Genomic DNA, 21947 nt, shown 5'->3' on the forward strand with positions numbered 1-21947 from the left:
GATTATCCACACATGTGTATCAGTAAACTTGAAGTCGCAGAGGACGAGATGCAAACTTGTAGATTTTTTTCTTTCCCTCAAATACAACACAACAGTTACACATTCACAAATCCTTCAGTGCAGCTGCACAAATCCCATTTTACAAATCACAGATTAAAAAACTCACAAGTTCACAATTTTTGCTACAATTGATGCAGTAAATATGGTGCATAACCTACTTGAACGCCTGCATCAAATAATGTGAAGTCACACACAAATTTTGTACATTTGCAAAATCAGTTTGTGCATCTGTGCGATGAGACTTGCATGTGTGTACAATTTATTTTTCACAAATATTTTTTTATTTTTTTAATATTTTCTAGCCCAAACACAAGTACATAAATACAACTGCTTGAATCTGCTGCTACGAATTTCAAATACTCTTTTTTTCATGTGCTCTCTCTTCTGCACCAAATATCTCGAGATAAATGGTGCGAAAGTGATTTGTATACCTGTAGGCTTTGGCGAGCACTGTTCAGCACTGCCCACCAGGTGGCGCCCCCGACACTCACTGAAGCAGAGTTTATTAATTACCACCAATGTTTCAGCAAAGTAAATCGCCTTTATCAGGGTATTATTTTCACCAAGTGGAGAACAATATAAATGGGAGTGCTAATTATACACACATGAAGGTAATTACAAACAATATTCCAATGATTCATTAGTAAACAAAATATAAGTTTCATAAATTTCAAACCATCAATATAAGTAGATTAAAAAATACAAGCAGCAAATACACACATTTTAACTTTAAATAAGATACCAAATGATGTAAGTCCCATTCATTTTTAATATCATAATACCTATAAAAACAACCCAAATCAAAATCTACTTTTAAACCATGTGTGCCAATGTTCACATTTAATATACCTAAAAGGCCTTCTGTCTAAGTAAAAATTGGTCAAACTCACCTCACCTTCTAGATGGAAATTCCCTCTCAATTCCTATATACAATAATGAAGTAATAGGATGATTAAGTTCAACAAAATGCAGTGCTAATGGCAGGTTCATATTTCTGCATATTATTGCACTCTGATGTTTTGCGATGTGTGTTTTATATTCTCTATATGTTTTTCCTACATATGATTTACCACAGTGACATGTTATCAAATAAATAAGCTTGTATTTGTTTGGGGGTGAATCCCAAAGATTTTTCCATATCATTAAGATTCTTAATAACATCATTTGGTCCCTTATGTATTATTTTTAGACTTTATATATTACATTTGACCTTAAGGAAGACTTTTCTTCAATGTTAACGGATGATAACTGTCACAGGAAGGCAAGACATGGCAAGATGAGTGGATCCAAATGCAGTTTTTAAGTGTATTAAATCCAAAAAAGGTACAGGAGCACAGGCAAGAACACGAACAGTTACACATAACAGGAAACAACCAACATAAAACAACGGCTGACAAACAGGCAATCAACAGGCAGGGTATCTAAACGTGACAAGAACCAATGACAGAACAGAAACAATTAATTACTATGGAAACAGATGGGCAGTGGGTGGAGTATGAATTAATGTCCATGGCAACAAAAAAGGGGGCGGGGCAACAAAGGAATAAGAGGGAAATAGGGCAGACACAGACAGGACTCTTGACCTTGGCCGTACCCACCATTGAGGTCCGGACTGTTTTAATGAGTATCATAGTAAACTACTGATTATGTCGTAATATGTCTTCCGAATGTAAACATTTTATTACATTCTGTCTTAAAGTCTAAAAAACAGTACCTGTTGAAGTCATTAAAGTTACTTAAATAACAAAAGAAGAGAAAATCACTCACTGGTCCTGACTGTAACTTCGTAAAAAAAGATTAATCCATATTTAATTTTAAATAAATATCTTAATGTTGAGCTCTGCTCTTTGAAGTAAGTTGGTTTATTATTGGTTTATTATGCTAGTTCAGCCTTGCATTATGTTTGTATCTTACAGTTAGTATAATGCATGTAATGAATTCAGGGCAAGAAGAATATTTATCTAATATGGGGTAATGTGAAGTATTATAATAATTACATATCGTTTTCTTTCATGGGATATGGACCCCCTAAAGTAGCCTTGGCCACCCCATTTATAAAATTCCAACCCAGTCTCACCCCATGGCGTCAATATTTGACGACACTTGACCATGCGTCAATATGTTGACGCGGAGGGTATACCTTTCGCGTCACTTTTTGACGAACTGGGGACTTCAATGCTATCAGGTACGCGAAATTCTCTTTCCTATTTTCTTACCATTTTCTACCATTTTCGCGTCGGTTTAGGGTTAGATTTACATAATGACATCCCTACCCAAACCTATCCCTAACCCCAATGTCAGGCGACAACTGTTTAATTTCGCGTACCTAATAGTATTGAAGTCCCCAGTTCGTCAAAAAGTGACGCGAAAGGTATACCCTCTGCGTCAACATATTGACGCATGGTCAAGTGTCGTCAAATATTGACGCCATGGGTGTGAGACTGTGTTGAAAATTCCTGCCACTGCAATATTGATGTTGTATTTCAGCATATTAATAAGTGTGTGCATATTGTGAATGAATTTAATAAACAAATTCTTGATAGCCTTTGGTTAATTCACTAAACTGATCATATTCAGTTAGCCTATGTTTACTTAACTGACAGTGCCCAGGATGGTAACATAATTATTTCAATGTCTTACTAATAAACAACACAAGTCTTGTGCATACTGACATGGTTTGAAATCTATAGTTATTTGATTCTTTGGTTTTCTGATGTGTTATAATTCATATATGTAGAGCAGAGAAATAAGAATTTTTTTCCTGGCGTGCATGCCCTAAAAAAATACATATGGACCTTGGTATTTATAAAATCCTGCGTACGGCCCTGCTCACGACAATAAGAATCCACTCTCAATAGTGTATTACGAGCTGTAGGTTTTTTAATCGGATCCCTATATAAACAATTACGAGCTATCCACAAGTCTAAAAAGCTGATTTGATTTGGGTTAGCATCCAAAGTAAATGTTAAGAAATCAGAACAACTGTTTATATAATAATAAAAATAATTTAGTTGTTCAGTAACCCGATTCAAAAAGACAGAAATAATCATCCAAATTAGTATATTAGAAGAAAAAGCATGATTTAAATACACATATTTTTCTTCAAAAAAAGGTTATTTTGCAAAAGAAATCACAAACGTTCTTTCCATGGCCCCACCTCCTGTTTGAATTAAAAATTAGTCTGAAAAATAAAATAATTTGTTTTATGAAATTAAAAATGAATGGGACTTACATCATTTGGTATCTTATTTAAATGTAGGCTTATGTGTGTATTTGCTGCTTGTATTTTTTAATCTACTTATATTGATGGTTTGAAATTTATGAAACTTATATTTTGTTTACTAATGAATCATTGGAATATTGTATGTAATTACCTTCATGTGTGTATAATTAGCACTCCCATTTATATTGTTCTCCACTTGGTGAAAATAATACCTTGATAAAGGCGATTTACTTTGCTGAAACATTGGTGGTAATTAATAAACTCTGCTTCAGTGAATGAAAAATAAATTGTACACACATGCAAGTCTCATCGCACAGATGCACAAACTGATTTTGCAAATGTACAAAATTTGTGTGTGACTTCACATTATTTGATGCAGGTGTTCAAGTAGGTTATGCACCATATTTACTGCATCAATTGTAGCAAAAAATGTGAACTTGTGAGTTTCTTAATCTGTGATTTGTAAAATGGGATTTGTGCAGCTGCACTGAAGGATTTGTGAATGTGTAACTGTTGTGTTGTATTTGAGGGAAAGAAAAAAAATCTACAAGTTTGCATCTCGTCCTCTGCGACTTCAAGTTTACTGATACACATGTGTGGATAATCTCTACAAATACAAATTCCACTGTCACAGGTGTGCAGTTGTTTTGCACCAAATATACCTTCATACCCCCACCCTAGAGCTATCTGAGAGAGGTTTTTAGGAAGCTTCTAAGGCATTACAGACCCAAACAAAACAAAATTTGTCTACATGTCACATCACAGAACAAGGATAAATACTCCATTCAATCATTCTATGTCACCTTTAAATTATATATGAATTTAATTACAAATTAGAGTTTGTTCCCAAAACAAAATATGTCACCTCACATAAACATAGGTCATTAGATACTTGCTGTAGTCAGAAAATAATTAAGGGGAACCGTGTGAACCTCTTTACCTTTCTTTCTGCCTAGAATCAAAAGGTGGCCCTACAGTGCCACTCCATCAACTAACCCCAATTTCCTCAGCGTCCCGTAACCCACTGCGTCTGATCATATTACTCTATTATTATGTGATGATGGGGAATTTTAGGATTATTATTTGATAAAAGCGGGCTTGGTGTCCATGTTTATCTCTCAAACACAACGCTGTGGCACAATTACTGTACAAACATTTTGAGTTAGGCTGCTCTTTAATATCCGATAGTCTCATGGGTAAAACCTAATCTCTGTAATGATCAAGCTGCACATCTTAACTCCAAATAACATTTGGATAAGACACCACCAACAAATACACTAATTAAACAGAATAATACACCTCAAAATCTCTCCTGAAAGTTCATTAGCCAAAATAAGCAGATAAATAAAATCCCAGATGAAACTAAAGAGATCTATGATCAATAAAGATGCACCCTAAAGCCCATTTGTGACTACATTTATAGATACAAAACAATCATGTAATATGCTCCAGGCAGGACCACTCACCACCCTTCCACATTCTGAGAGGTTTCTTAGCTCTGGGTCTGCTGGCTTCCTCTGCTGGAGGAGGAGGGGAGGTTGGGAGGACGGGGAGTGTGCTCTTCTCCGGTGCTGCTGTAATGAAAGCTGGGATAGGTGTGGTCTTCTCTCGGCCCCACAGAAACCTGAACCACTGGATCTGAGATGAGTCAGTGACCAGGCTCAGGAGAAGCAAACAGGTCAGCTGCAGCAATGGGGCAGCCATGCTGCTCAGTTAAGCGCATCCACTGTTCTCACAATCATGAGATGCTCCCATGTCGCTGCTCCTGCACCTCCTCTCTGTCCCGAGGGGCCCCAGATCAGACCCTCTAGGAGCCCCCAGTACCCCACAGCGGCACGCAGATTTTGGTATTTGGAATTGGCAGGGCAGCCAAATGACTCATTTTCTATGTCAGAGCGTCCATTATAATGGAACTGTTGAGCTCACACAGAGGCGAATAGACAGCCTCTAAGTCACTCTCTCACACCCAGCCAAAAAACAATCCTACACCTCCACTCAGTTTTCATCATCACTATCTCAGCAGAGCAGAAGACATGTTTTGCAAATGTGTTAACCTTCTCTCGTTGGATTGATACATTTTTCCCACACTTTTGCAAAACAGTTAACACTGATGTCATTCATGCAGTCCAAACTCCATTGTTTTAGCTATGGTAACCAACCAGAAACGATCCATTCCTAACTAGTAGAAACTACCTAGATCAGTATGAAATTACTGAAGCACCTGTTTGACACTCCTTCACACAAATCTTCAAATAACAATCAGTCTGCAGGCCTTATAAAAAAGGTACCACATCTGTGTTGTTCTTTGCCAGCATGGATGGAGGAGGTCTAAGGCTTTCCATCACTCTCCCCTTGTCAGTGAGCGGTTTGGGGTACACCCTCCTCCCAGCATTCCCCATTATTGAATCCCATAGAGGATTTCTTCAGTACTAGGAGGTGGAAAGTTTATGACAGGGGCGTCATTAAGTGTGCACAGCTCATAGAAATTTGTGCATATACAGACTTATATATACACAAAATATTATAGAGCTTTCAGTCTTTTCCATGGCACTTACATTTCTAACAATCTGAACGTGAACACCCCTGCTTTCATGCAAAAACCTTCAAAATAAAAGTGTTGACTAACTTTCATATAAAATACTATTCAATCAGAATAATGACATATTGATATCATATTTACATCTGAAACGGCATGTTTTATTTATTTAAGCTTTAATAAATTACTTGTTTAATTGTGTCATCAATGCATTTTGCACAACAGACTCCTATTAAATTAATGTATTTTTAAATCCATAAAGTATATAAACAACGAAAATGACATAAGCTATAGCTACATGATTGATTTTTATGTTCAATAATGATTTAAAAAAAAATTGTGGTTAATTATTAGAGGAACACATTATTGCATCAAATTTTACCTCGTATGTGAGCATGTGTGATTCCGCGCCACCGTGCACTCTGGCGAACTTTGGCGTTGTACCAAGATGAATCTAGAAATCTACTAATATAACGTCGAGGTGTCACATTTTAAACCATACATTTTCTACCCAGAGGAGGTTTACTGCACATTACCGTACTGGGGTTTGGAAATTTTGTGAGCGTTTCTTACACGTTTTTATTCCTCAGATTGCAAAGTGCAGCAGCAAAAGCAAAGAGCACGTGAGCGCGCTCAGACGATAATGACGTCTGCGAATGCGCTGTCTGCAGCGCCTACCGCCAGCATAAAGCAATGTAACACGATCAAAACTGCGAAAATCTCTGAGACAAGGATGCAGCACAGAATTCATAATATTGTGCATATTAAACAGATTAAAAGACAAATAACAGATTAATGGACGTTTTTTTGATTTTGACGTTGCATGCAAAATCCGTTTGGCTAAAAAAACAAGTTTGAATGGACATGACGCCTCTGGTTTATGATCACCATCCCTATGAGTAAATACCCTTGCAGTGACTGCTGATGCCCAAGAAATAGGTGCAGAGGAACGTCAAGGTTGGATAAAGGCATACAAGAAGATTTTTCCCTAGGTGCACTGCAAGATAGGATAGGCTATTGAATGTGATGTGGATGAGGCCATACCCAACGTCAAGACAGAAGATACTGAGTATCAATAGTGGTTATGTTTGTTGTTCTTTGTTGAAACAGCATTTATGGGAAGCATAATCAAGTGTTTATAAAATGTTACTTTCTGTAGCCTATTTTGCCTCATATTCCTTTTACAAATGTCTCCACAGCAAACGGAGCAATTTTGTCTTCAATACTTATGGTGGGCAATAATATATATATTACCATCTCTATTAAAGATTTAATGCAGTTTGCATACACAAAGAAATGGGAAGATTTCACAATAATAACCAATGTTTTTTACCCTTCTTCTGCTTAGTATGATGTAAGCAAATACACACTGGCCACAGGGAGCAACACACTTGCAAGTGAATTCTAGATCAACTGCTGGAATTCAGCTCTAAAAAAAAGTTTAGGTGGAAAACTATAGTCTCATAGGAAATACAAGACTGTTACGAAATTGATAACACGTACATACCATTGTGCTCATAATACTCAATACCACTTGCTGAATCTGTTGTATTCTGTAAGATGTTGTGACTCTCAAGCTGCAGTATAAACAAAAATCTAAGTTTCAATTAACTTAAATTATCCTGTTCAGAAGTTATACTTAAAAAGCCATGATTTATGCTCTAAACCACAAATGGCTACAAACAGACACTGAGACATTGAAACTTTTGCTGAAGCCTCCTATGTCTCAGATATTGTTCCTGAGAAAAAAAACTCACAAATTTCACAAAAAGAATCTCACAGACAAACACTTCCATTATACCTCATTAAACAATTTCACAGAGAATCTTCTTATCAAATATACCCAAATACAGAATATTTAACGCATACTATAACACTATACTTATAGGGGCAATTTCTCTGACAGGGTTTAGGTTAATCCAGGACTAAAATAAATGTAAGAGCCGTCCAAACTGAAAACAACTTGAACTGACATATCTTAAAATACATCAGTGCACTTTGTTTTGCCTCAAAAAGTAATGTTTTTAGTAAGGCATGTTTGTTAAAACTAGTTATATTTCCTAATTAAACTATAAAAACTATTCAGGCTTAAACTAATCCCTGTCCGGAAAACAGTGAAAAGATGGATCCACTTAAAAATGACTTAAATTGTTTTTTTTTTCAACTTAAGTGTTTTTCACGTGAAAGAAAAACAAAACTTTGTTAACAATTTAAGTATTTTTTTAAGTTGATCCAACTTTTTTCCTTTTTACAGTAAAAAAATCTCTCAAAGTTTTGAGAAATATTAAGACAATTTAAGTAATTTTTACAAACACACCTTACAAAAAACAATACTGGTGTACATCTTGAGTCAAAACAATGGCACTTGTATATGTTAAGATATGTCAGGGCAAGATGTTTAAGAGGGCAGCTCAAACATGCATTTTAGTCTTGGACTATGATAAACTCTGTCCTGGAAACATCCCCATAATCTGTAGTTTTATAGCTTCATAAAAGAATTTTAACAATTGTCTCATTGTCATGTTTACACTGCAAAAAATGACTTAGTGTTTTCAAAAGATGCAATGTCAATGAGGTAAATACATTTTTCTTAAATTAAATGTTTGAGAAAAAAGTTCGAGATTTGGCTGATGTTTTTGCTTGTTTTATGCACAAATTCACACAAAGGTGGTGTGTGTAAATTTTAGCTGCATCTAGAGGTGAGATTGCGAATTGCAACCAACAGTTCACTCCTATTGGTAGCCATCACAGGAAAACATGTCATCGCCTAAAACACTCTCTGTAGAGTAGTTTGTCCATTTAGGGCTACTGTAGAAACATGACACCAACTTCCATGAAAGGGGGTCCCACAGTGTATGGAGATAAAAACAGCTGATTCTAAGTTATTAAAGCAACACCATGTAGTTTTTTTTAACCTTTGAATAATGTCTCTAAAATTATTTCAGTGATAGAACAACTTTTAACTGGACAAATTGGACTGTTGCTGCAACCCGAGCAGCCTAGCTGCTACAAGCACACACTGAAAGTGGTGGTGGATGGTAGGGCACACAACCCCGCCCCTCCCCCTGCCTGCAGAAGAGTGTCTGATACCAGGCACTGTTGCTCTTTTCAACCACATGGGGGAGCTGTAAGTCATTTTTACATGGAAACTACATAGTGTTGCTTTAAAAACAATACAGTTCATTATGTAATGTCTTTATACACCACTGATAATATATGTATGTGTTATGTATATTATATTTTATTTCTGTCAAGAGAACCTTCTAAAAGTTAAACAGCGATCCTGTAAATTTTATATTACTTCCTTAGGTTATTTTACTCATCAAGAAAATGCATCTTAATTTAAGAATTTTTGGATATTTGTTCTTAAAACAAGACAAACATGCTAAGAAAGTCATACTCATCTTGTAGGCACTGTTTGTGAACATATAAACATATCTGTAAAACAGACATTGTGAAACAACGAGAAAAGCCTTTTAGAGACAGTCCTATGGAAGCTGGAAGCCCCCCCCATCCAATAACAAATGAGAGTTGCACTCCATAAGCAGAGGGGAAAATTAGGGCATGGAGGAATCATGCCAAAAACCTCAGCCAGGTTTTCACAGATCAGTGATCAAACACATCAATACCATGACAAAGAAAAGCCTGTTTTTTTGTGTGTATGTGCTTCTGTAAACATTTTTCAGAGTGTTTTAATTAAAGGTGCAGTGTGTACATTTTAGCAGCAACTAGTGGTGAGATCGTGAATTGCAACCAATGGCTTAGTCCACAACTCACCACTTTCTTTCAAAAACACATAGAGAAGCTACGGTGACCACCACAGTACAATCATGTCATTGTCTGAGAAAACATTGTGATGAAATGCACTCTGTAGAGCAGTTTGTCTTTTTAGGGCTACTGTAGAACCAAGGCACCACAAAATGGTGATCTCCATGTAAGGGGACCCGCAATGTATGTAGATAAAAACAGCTTATTCTGAGGTAATAAAAACATAATGGTTCATTATGTAAGGTCTTTATACACCACAGGTGATATAGTTATGTATATTATATTGCATTTCTGTCAATAGATCCTCTTAAAATATACACATTGCACCTTCAACCAAAGTGTTTGAGCCTGTCAAAACTGAAGTACACAAAATAAAAGTTCTTAAAAAATCATATTCAAACATACGAAATAGCCAAACAATTCACTTGGAATTTTGTAAACCAAATTTTTTTTTACAAATTTTGTAACCAATTTATTTGGGAATGTTTTGGTCCCACAACCTTCATCTACTTATCAAATGTTTGTAAATCTATACAATGAAACAAAAAGCACAAGTCTGATTAAATAAACCAATTAAGCTGCTCATTAAACGTATCCTGCTTTTTTCCCGATCTGATGTACATTAATGCTTATGCAAGCATCATATATCCTGCTGAATGTGTGTCTGTCTATAAAGTATCATAAACATGAAAGTTGGCCTTTAGATACATTGAGCTCAAGAGCTCTTTGCAACCCAACTCAAGAGAGATGTCCCCATTCACCCCCAGCACACTATTATTCCCCCTCCTGTACCTCTTAAACATTTAATAAGACGTTTCTTGTCATAAGCCATCAGCTGTACAATGTGAATTTCCAGTCTATAGAAGAGTTTCAATTAGCAGTAGCCTCCATACAAGGTCATTATGTCTAATAGATCAATTAGACAGAACTGTCCTCAAAAATGCCAGAATTAAGTGCTAGACATAATTATTTGCCTTACATTTCTGTTGCTTATGAAAAGCTGGTATTGTGTTGGGAAAACATATTTGTCTGCTCTCAACCTTGCAAAGCGCATGTTGCGGTATGATGCGCAGAAATTTGTAATTATGAAGCAATACAGCACATTTTGACACTAACTATTTATTTTAAAATCACACAACTTAGTTAATATTAAATGTTTATCTACATGGAAGTTTTTGCATAATGCAAGTCTACCATTAAATAAAGTTAATTTTACAAGCTTTATGATTTGTTATTGAAGTAAGTTTTATTTACATGAAACATTTGGCAGACACTTTAATCCAAAGTAATTAACAGTGCATTCAAGTTGCAGATTTTATCTGAATATGTGTTGCAATAAAACCTATTACCCAACACATTTGGATTGTGAGGATAGTTTATCAAAAAATAAAAACTTCTGTCATCTTTTACTCACCCTCATGTTGTTTTAAACCTGTTTGAGCTTCTTCATTCTTAAATATTTAGAATATATTTTGATAAATGATGGCAACCACACAATTGACGCACCCCTTGACTTCCACAGGAAAGCAAATATTATGCTAGTCAATAGCAGTGGTGGCTCGTGACTGCTCATCCAAGGGGCGCAAATTCAAAAGATGTGTTTGGAGTGTCATGTGTGTTGCTTGCATTTCAAAATATGTGTTTGTTGCATCATGTGAACCATGTGCATCACGTGTTTTGTCAAAATAAGTGCCTGCTACAATGGCGTCAAAACAGTTTATGATAAAAGAGATGCTCACATTCAAAAAATACATGCAAGACACTCCCTTAACAGTAAACTCTGATTAAGATTATGCGAGTATCTGGCAAACGCGAGCGTCTCTTTTATCATAAACCCTTTAGACGTGTCTGCAGCAGGCACTTATTTTGACAAGACACGTGATGCACATAAGATCACTTGACACGCCGAACACATATTTTGAAATTACGAACCACACACGGGCTACATACATGTTGTGACGAACTTCGCATCGTGCGACCTCGAAAAAAGAAGTCACCGGCCGCCACTGGTCAATGGGTACCATCAACTGTGTGGTTATTATCATTTATCAAAATATCTACTGTGGTGTTGTTCAATAGAATAAAGAAGCTCATAGGCCTACAGGTTTAGAAAAAAACATGAGGCTGAGTAAAAGATGACATTTTGCGTGATCTCTTTAACTATTTTAAAAACAAAATATGCAATTCGTTCAATTTAATTGGTCATTGCCAGTTTCTTTACAAACCTAGGAGTTCATGAGCCCAGGTTTGGAAAGCCTCGTCAAGATGAGCAGCATGTTATCCTCCAGCTCCCCCTAGTGGTGAGTTACAGAATAATAACACAGTGTAAGCTCTACAACTCAATCGGTGTCCCAATTTATAACCAAAACAAAATGTGCCAAAGAACTGTACAAAAGTATAAACACTACAGATCTCCCAAAGGTTTCATCATTGACTGTTTCTGTCCTATCCACTGATTGGTTGTAAGGATGTTGGAGAGTCAAGATACTGAGGGATTATCATCAGAACGAGTTAAAGAACACAAGCTGACAGACGCTGGGCTTCAGTAATTAATTAGCAAAATGAAAGAGGCCTTATGAGTGAACAAAAACATTGCTACGACACATTAAATCAAAATCACGCAGGTCACTTTCTCTAAAGCCTGCCTACGTGAAATAAACTTTCACATCAATAATGAACCATGAGTTTAACCCTTAATCCATCTGTAGACTGACAAAATGGTCACCTCCCAGCAATCAAAAGCCATCATTTTGCCGTCTAACTGAAGTATAAACCTGATATAGTCTGGCTATGAGTAATCCACTTTTAGCAAAAATAACCTTGAATTTGGTGGCATTTATTTATTGTCTGCTTTTATTTTTGAGCCGTGGTTAGACATCTATTAAATTTTTATTCACAGCCAAAATTTTGCCTTGTTTTAGCCATGTCTGGGCTGTGTTTGGATGACTATGACATCTTGTAAACACAAAATTGCATGCTGGGCTATGATGTCTTATCACAAAAGTTATTAAACCTACTCTAAAACCTTAATTTCAGCAGTATGTTTTGAATGTATTGCTGGACCGAAACCATGACATGAAGTCAGGCAGCGGGTGACATCACAGACAGTCAGTTTATTGAGCCAATCAGTATGAGTTGTTTGTTGGGAAGAAGTTGTGTCGGATCAGACAGTGGTCTACTGTTCCTCACTCTGAATTCAGGTCATTATAACATTTTTGAGATCTGCCCTCCTTATAAACCTGCAAGGGCAGAGAGTAAGCTCAAACTCAATGGTGCTTCTGTGTAAGATGTATGTTTTCATTGCAGAATAACCCCCACCTAATTTTTACTTTTTGCAGATATTTAGGTCAGCTTTTTGCCACTTGTTGAGAGCAGGAAATGTTTGGTTTAATGTATATTTAAAGTGGCCAGCCTATTCCTTCTAGATTTACTGCATAATTTTGTCATACATTTCACCGACATAATCAAACTTAAAGTGTCATTTTTTTTATTAAAGAGCACCTATTGTCCGATTCATGCTTTTAAATTTTCTTTGTTGTGTAAGTGTATAGTACGATATGCAAAAGGTACAAACCCCGAAGTAAACGATGACGTACATTTCTTTTCTTGGACTACAACAAACACACGGATTGTAGGCAACAGTTTACTTCCTGGGATTGGTGCAGGGCCGGCGTCATGGGGGGGCATTCGCGGGCAGTGCCCCCCCGAACAGGTTGTTGTGCCCCCCCTACAAAGTTTTTATTAATTTAATATATATCAAGAATAATTAAAATAAATTAAACATTGAATGTTTCATGACTTGTAATGTAATCAAATGATGAAAATATAGTTGATATATGTTTTCTTTAATTAAAATAGACCAGTTTCTCTGATTGGATGTATTGCCGCGTCTCACCCGTCTTACGTCTTTAGCATATTTGTGACTTGATACTAGCAACGTGTTTTTTCGCGGCATTTTATGGATCGTGTAAAATATGAATATTAGAACATTTAGAACGAACCAGCACCGCCTGCTTCATCTGACTTCATGCAAACACAGACTGGCTCAAACTCAGAGATTAGAGGTCGTGGTGGAATTTACAAATCTACAGGACACTGTTTTATGGAAGTTTAATGTTCTTACACGCCGTCTTCAGCTATTTTAAAGGTAAGTTAGCGTTGTTTTAAATTACGTAAGCTTAAATGTGAAGTGTGGCTATAGACCGTTAACAGCATTACGACGTGATTATGGTAAAGCGGCTTTTTTAAAGCTAGGACGCGGTGTGCGCTGTGCCCATTCATTTCAATGGCTTGCGCCGCGCGAGGGCGGTTTGTTGTTGCGTCGAGTAGCGCGAGCGCAGCGGAGCGCAGCTTGCGCTCACACCGCGGTCGAAGTTCAGTAGTTTTGCGCATAGTTTGTGGTCTTTTGCACTTTATACGGGAAATGAGCTGACAGTCTGTACCAGTTGTATGAGTGTGTGCTTGCTGTATTTGTTGTTTTAATGTCTTGTTTCTGCAAGTTATTGTTGCTATTGCGTGCCCCCCGTTGGAAGCCGAGTGCCCCCCTGTTAGTTATGGTCTGGCGCCGGCTCTGGATTGGTGATATAGAGAAGACCGACATTATCATAATTCCTCCCGTTTCAGATTCACAGCCTGTAAGGTAACTCCTGTTAGCATTGCATTGTGAGCAAATCTTTCAGACATGGTAAGGAGCGTCACGTTTCCAGCTTAGCTGGCCAATCAGGGACACAGAGCTTTTCAAATTCATGTTTCAGGAGGAGAGTGAAATCTGGAGCTATAAAAATGTACGGTGTGGAAAATAATGTGTTGTACGTGAACACAATGTATTATACCAAATACACAAAATAACGTTGTGTTTTAGCAATGAAATAGGTGCTCTTTAAAGAAATAGTTAACCCCAAATGAATAAATTTGACTTTATGTGCTTTAATGGAACACAAAATGTAACAAATTTTAACTACTTAAATGTATTTTTACACAATGCTTTGTATAACTTAAAAAGACTATATAATTCACTAGTCATATAAGCCGGTTTGGAGCATACAGACTACTTTTATGGGTTGGAACGACAGGAAAGTCAAAAATTATGACAGGGGTTTAATTTTTTTAGGGTTAATATACGTTCCTGAACTATTTTGAACATTACTGAACTGATATTGAACTTCTTGACTTTTTAACTAGAATTAAGACTACACTTTTTTTACATATTTATTTACTGATATGAGCTGATAATATACTTTACATTTGTATCAGGGATAAAGCACATTAATAATACATGATACATATGTAAAATGCACCTGATTTTGCCAATATTGACTAATTTTCAATCCCTTTTGGAAGGTTGATGTTAGGGACGGAAGGAAAACATGAACAAAGAATATTAATACATCACATTAAGAACATGAAACAGAAAAGCAGAAAAAAAACTCAGACTATGCATAAAATTACAGACTACCATCCATAAATCACTATAAATGTTCACAATTTTGATGGCTCAATTACCATGATTTTAAATTCTTTGAAAAGTCTACTGCACTTATGTGTTCCTCTAAAAGTCTAATAAGTACCTGCATTGTTGCAGGTAATGAGAGAAAGAGATGCTTGTGTGTGTGTGTTAAGGGAGTGTACCAGCATTGTAATAAATAGTACCTGAGGGTCTGTGATAGGCCTGACTCCTGGGCAGAGAATGATAGGAATGTCCAGGTCAAGCATCCCCCAGACGCATTGTTCAAACTCATTTACTCAATCATCCACCTGGAGGTCATATGTGAATGACAATAGAACTAGAGGCTGTCATCCGAAGTAATTACAAATCTGCATAATGAGATGTGTTAGTATGGTGAAAGAGTTAGCATGAGGGTTTATTGGGGTGATTTTTTTGGGGAAATACCTTCATGTTTTCCAGTTAAATAGTCGTTCAGATTGAAAATCGATTACGACGACACATTGTTTATTTAATGTAAATGGAACATTATCTTGTTTTTGTCTTTTGATGTGTTGTTTTAATTTGAAACTGTTTATAGGAACAGGAAACAGCAGATAAAAGACACATACACTTAAAGGGTTAAATGTTACAATAGCACCTGAGCAGTTTAAGATGCTTGACCAAACTCCATTCATCCCTGTAGAGCTGTTAACCCAAATGTGGCCTCCTTTTTAAGTTAGCACAAATCTGTGTAACACTGTGGAACATGACCAAGAGTGTATAGTTAACTTACAATAATAGATTTTAAACATTTGCAGAATACTATGCACTATAAAGTAGCCACTGATCGATGGTTGAGCATCCACGGAAATGCACAAGATTGCATCCCAAATACTATCAGTACAAAATAAATAGTGGTTACAATTATATTTAGTATGTCCCATCTCTTTCAATTTATTCAATTATATTTTTCCCTAACAAAAACAGTACATACTGTTACTTTAGGGAGTAGGCGTATTGCGATGGAGGCTATGATTTGGTGCAATCAGGTGTGTTTAGGTCACAAACTAACAGGTTGAGACAGACTGGATAAACAAACAGACATGTTATTTTCATGTTTGCAAACATGTTTTTTATGCCCCTTAACTATGCCAGTACATACAACGCTGCCTAGACAAGGCTGATTCCAGTTTTTTATTCGCAGCTTCTTATTGATGCTATTCATTCCACCTTAAAAAAACTGCCGCTTTAAATTACTGGGAGACAGATTGGAGAGAGCAGAAAGCTTCGTACAGTTTATGTTTGCTAGTTACTTACTACAAAAACTGTAAATGAAACAACAGAAAAAACTGTGTTAAACCATGATTCATTTTTGTAAGGGCAAATCATCTCAAGTGCATGGCTAGAAAATTCCATAACCATGAAAATAGGCCTAACATATGTGTAAAAAAACAGGAATTTAGTCTTTCTAAACTTGCTTCTCTGTTTTAAACACACAACATTAAGAGTTTAATGTATCTTTCTGTTTTGTTGCAACGTTGGAATGCTCCTTTTTGACTCGTTCCTATTAGGGGACATGCACACCAAAGCTTTTACGCCAGCGGCTGTCATATGTTTTTAATTGTTTCCGATGGAAGTGCGGCATTTAAAAAAAAACCAGCAACTGGCGTTTTTTCTGCGCTTGAAAGCCGCCTCTGCGTTTTTCCGCGCTCGCCGCTGAGCGCAGAGAGTTCAAATTTTCAACTTTGGGTGAAAAGCTCAGCCCGTCAATATCAGTTCTCACACGGCTGTCCAATCACAGTAGAGGAGGGAGCGGGACAAATATCACAACAACCAACGGCGCATCGTACAACGATTGATAAACAAAGCAGAAGTATCGCAGCAATCAAAGCACTCAGCTGAAAAAAGCTGGCAGTCGGCTAAAAAAAGCTGCAAGTCGGCATCCGCTGGGCGTTTTCAGCCGTGTAAAAAAGCTTTGGTATGCAGCCCCCTAAGGGCAGAAACAGTCAGTGAATATAACAGTGCTGCAGACTAGCAACATCTAATGTCTTTGGTATTGCATAAATATTTGTCATTTTGCACAAAAATCCTACTTAAAGGGAACAGAGAATGAAAAACCATTTTTACCTTGTCTTTGTTGAATAATGCTACCCACATTCACAAACATACAAAAAGTGCAAGACATGCTAAACATCTCAGTCTCATAGAAATTCCTCTTTTAGAAATATCAGCCAGAAAACGGCCCAATCTGATAAACTGATGCTTATGACATCACAGGCATCTAACTGCCCCTCCACTTTAAAATAATTGGCTACATTTTTTGAGTGGCAGCAAAGTCAGCCAATCAGTAATGAGATTGCAATTTAAGCCAGTAGGGGGAGCCAAATAGGTGCAAAACCACTTGTTTAAAATCCCCCACCCTAATAGAGCTATCTGAGAGAGGTTTTTAGGAAGCTTCTAAGGCATTACAGACCCAAACAAAAAATGTTTTGTCTACATGTCACATCACAGAACAAGGATAAATACTCCGTTCAATCATTCTATGTCACATTTAATGATATTTAATTCATATAGATATATACTGCTTCAAAGGCCGGATATTGCCCACCTCTGTCCTAAACCCATATGTATGTTTTCTTTATTGAAACAAAATAGCTCATGCTGCGTTTTTAAAAATGCATTCAGCCAAGCATTACCTAAATCATTGGTAGTGTGAATAAACCAAACCAAAAATCTAACAATTCCGGACAAATCCCGTATGCATGTCCCATGTATCTTCCGTAATGTCTGTGTGAAAAGGTCTCTATTGTGTTCGACAGAAGAAAGAACACATGCTGTGACTGAAAAGAGTTACTAACCATGCACTGCATTTAAAAAATCCTAACCAATTTTCTCCTCCTGTGTCTCACTAAATGTAAATTCATATGGGTGATAGTAAGTAAATTACTTTTTAGGTGAACAAGCCCTTCAAAGCTCCCCTCAAGAGGCATGCTATTGTTTCCTAAATGAGACCCTTAACCCGAGGTTATTCCATGCTTCTGTGCCAGAAAAGTAAAGATTCTGCACCTCATTGTAATTTCACAATTAAACACACAAATTCAACACAACACAGACATGTACTGTATGGCTTACAGTATATGCTAGGATTGTCAGTGGAAATAAGATAATGCACTGAAAAGCTTTCGTTTTAGTTACTGCATGATAGGCAGCACATGAAGAAAAATGTCAGCGAAAAAATGTCTGTGCAATCAGTCCATTCTCGTCCTTAGTCTGACCCTTACCCAAAGTTCCCTGCATTTGATTGGTTAAGGAGGTGGTGGAGGGGGATGATGTTTTTTTTCCATGTTGTATATTTTCCGATGTGTGTAAAAGATCACTGTAAGTGCTAAATGGCTGTATTGTATATCTGAAAAATGGCGGACGGGAACTCGCTGCGAATCAATGATGTCACTTTTGGGGTCAATGTGCTTTTTTAATGTTTTACAGCAATGTACAGAGAAAACAGCTCATTTCAAAAAGCGCAAACAGCATAATTCTGTTATAGTGTTGATTTTGATTAATGATAATCTTTGCACTACTTTAACGCAAACTAATTTTACAAAGTATTTAAATACAATTAGACCTGACTGGATATAAACTAAACATTCATTATTTCATTCTGCATTTGACGTCATGCCAAACTCCACATTGAGTGACCACACTAATAGCTTTACAAATGACCACTGTGACTCCACTGGGAAATGCATAATTACTATTTATATATCTTAAACCAAAGATCTTAATACTGTAGACTTGATAAATACAGTGATAATGGCTAACAAAAATGAATTTCAGCCAGCCAATACAAATGATCACGTTTGCATAATGTGAAATAGGCCTACTTAAGATGCACTACATGAATCAAACCAGCAACCAAAGCATCAGTCCATAGTAGAATAAATGATCATTTGTTTTATCAGCAGAACAGAGTCAGAAAGAAACTCAGCAACACATCGAGAAAGCCAAACTGTGAGATGGTTGTGCATATAATCTACAATAACTGCTAAAATACTGTTACTCAATGTTCCACTTATATAAATAAACTTCTAGGTAAATTTTAAATATTAAAGGGGACATATCATGAAAATCTGACTCTTTCCATGTTTAAGTGCTATAATTGCGTCCCCAGTGCTTCTATCAACCTAGAAAATGTGAAAAAGAACAACCCAGTAACTAGTTTTTGTAAACCATTCTGTGCAAGCATGTGAAAAAATAACTCATTGAAATGTGGCTCCCCCTGTGATGTCAGAAGGGGATAATACCGCCACTTTATCTGCACTATCCAACCACGACACTGCCCTTTAGTGCAGAGATCAGCTCATTTGCATTTTAAAGGACACACCCAAAAACGGAAAATTTTTGCTCACACCTACAAAGTGTCAATTTTTTACATGTTATAATAAATTATCTATGGTATTTTGAGGTTAAACTTCACATACGTACTGTGGGACACCAAAGATTTATTTTACATCTTAAAAAAGTCTTGTGAAATGTCCACTTTAAGACTCAAATTATCATCCGATTGTCATCTTACATAGGCTGATTGTTGTCTTTAGGACAAGATAGATAAATCAGCTCCATAAAGTTTACAGAACCCAAACTATTTAACTTCTCTAAAAGTGAATCCACTTTCATTAGCTGTTTCTATGATCTGCTTATGTGTCATCCACAGATACATTACTACCCAAAATACATTGTAAGTGACAATTAGAACTACATTCTTAAAAATAAAGGCACTACAAAAAGGTTCCTCACAGCAATGCCATAGAAGAACGTCTCGGTTACGGATGTAACCCTCGTTCCCTGAAGGAGGGAACGGAGACGTCACGTCGTGACCGACGAATTGGGAACTCGCTTAGAGAGACCAATCTGCTTCGAATACTACTAAAACGCCAATGAACTTGGCATTGAGATATTTGCATAATGCTGGCGCCGCCCCGCCAGGTGCGTATATAAGCAGCAGGTGCAAATAAGGAAATTAGCTTCTTTTTCGCTGAGAAAGCCGGAAAGTGTGACCGGCCGTAACAGCAGGTGGCAGCACCTGTGGCGACGGGACGTGACGTCTCCGTTCCCTCCTTCAGGGAACGAGGGTTACATCCGTAACCGAGACGTTCCCTTTCAGTCGGTCACTACGACGTCACGTCGTGACCGACGAATTGGGAATCCCTATCAAAACGCCACTAGGGGCTGACCTCTTCCAGTGACTGCGTAAAAGCCCTCCGGTTCCACTTAAGGAGGAGGAGGTAGGTTTTAAGGCAGAAGGCCGGGCACTAGATGTTCCTTTAACCCCACAGAAGTGCCAGCGACTGGGAAGCGCCCTACCTGAGCGGGATAGGAACGCTGCGGAAGCCACCACCCGTCTTAAGGGCTAATGGTGGGCGAAAGTCAACCGTAGTTGAGGAATAAAGACAGCCGTGGCTGTGTAAGCAAAGCAGTGCTCTGCTAAGGGAAACGTGGGCTGGTAGGATTAACCCCACGGAAAAATACTCACAAAGGAACCCGGTGGGACACAATGTGGAGCCCGAGCCAGACACGTAGGTTCGCGAGGATACAGCTAGTGAAAGGCTGACAGCCAATGCTCCGCAACAAAGGCTGCCAGGGCAGCGGAGGAAGAACAATTCAAACCATTACGCATTTTTGTTCTGAAGGCCTTCCATACTGACACAGTTATGAAGCATCAGTTGGAGGCTGCAAGCCGACCTGCGAGACTGTTCTCCGTGCCCTCCCTGGTGAGGAAAGAACACGAGAGGATACAGGCTCGATACGAACACTGTAAAATCTAATGAACGTATTAGGTGTCGCCCAACCAGCAGCTCTACAGATGTCTGTTAGCGAGGAACCACGAGCTAGAGCCCAAGATGAGGCAACGCTCCGTGTGGAGTGCGCTCTCAAATTAAAGGGGCAAGGAATACCCTGAAGATTATAAGCCAGGGCGATAGTATCAACTATCCAATGAGACATCCTCTGCTTAGTGACAGCTTTCCCTTTCTGCTGGCCACCATAACAAACAAAGAGCTGGTCTGAGGTCCTGAGGCTTTGCGTGCGATCCACGTAGAGTCGCAGTGCGCGTACGGGGCACAACAAAGCCACGGTTGGGTCTGCGTCCTCCGGAGGCAGCGCTTGCAAGCTCACCACTTGATCTCTAAAAGGCGTAGTGGGAACTTTGGGCACGTAGCCTGGTCTGGGCCTCAATGTTACGCTTGAGGCAGCAGGACCAAACTGAAGGCACGAGTCGTCAACAGAGAATGCATGTAAATCCCCTACTCTCTTCACTGAGGCCAATGCTAGCAGGGTCAGAGCTTTCATTGATAAAAGCTTCAGACTCACAGACTGCAAAGGCTCGAACGGGGGGGCCTGAAGGGCTTTCAGCACCATGGACAGGTCCCAGGGAGGAATAGAAGGAGGGCGCGAGGGGTTTAGCCTACGAGCGCCTCTTAAAAATCTAATAACCAAATCATGCTGGCCAACTGATCTGCCGTTAATAAGTGAGTGATGAGCAGAAATAGCAGCGATATCAACTTTAATGGTGGAGGGTGACAGCCTACCGTCTAACCTATGTTGAAGATATAAAAGCACGATGTTAATAGGGCATTCTCTGGGGTCCTCGCGTTGCGAAGAGCACCAGGTGACGAAAAGGTTCCATTTAAACGCGTAAGCCCGTCTCGTAGACGGAGCTCGTGCCGCGTTGATTGTGTTAGATACCGCTTGCGGTAAATCACCTAAACCTTGCGCGCGCTCAACGACCACACATGGAGATCCCACAGGTCGGGGCGCGGGTGCCATAATGTGCCCCCTCCCTGAGAAAGAAGGTCCTTCCTCAGGGGAATCCGCCAGGGAGGGGCTGTCGCGAGGAGCATTAACTCTGGAAACCAATTCTTGCTCGTCCAATATGGGGC

General features: G+C 38.2%; 1 protein-coding gene across 2 annotated transcripts in view; it reads right to left on the reverse strand.

Annotated features, from left to right (window-relative positions):
* Window positions 1-21947, reverse strand: part of col15a1b (collagen, type XV, alpha 1b) — a 54343-nt gene that overhangs the window by 25688 nt on the left and 6708 nt on the right. The gene's annotated exons all lie outside the window — the stretch shown is intronic.

This window comes from Paramisgurnus dabryanus, chromosome 6, assembly GCF_030506205.2.
Source record: "Paramisgurnus dabryanus chromosome 6, PD_genome_1.1, whole genome shotgun sequence".
In the NCBI taxonomy this organism is placed as follows: domain Eukaryota; kingdom Metazoa; phylum Chordata; class Actinopteri; order Cypriniformes; family Cobitidae; genus Paramisgurnus; species Paramisgurnus dabryanus.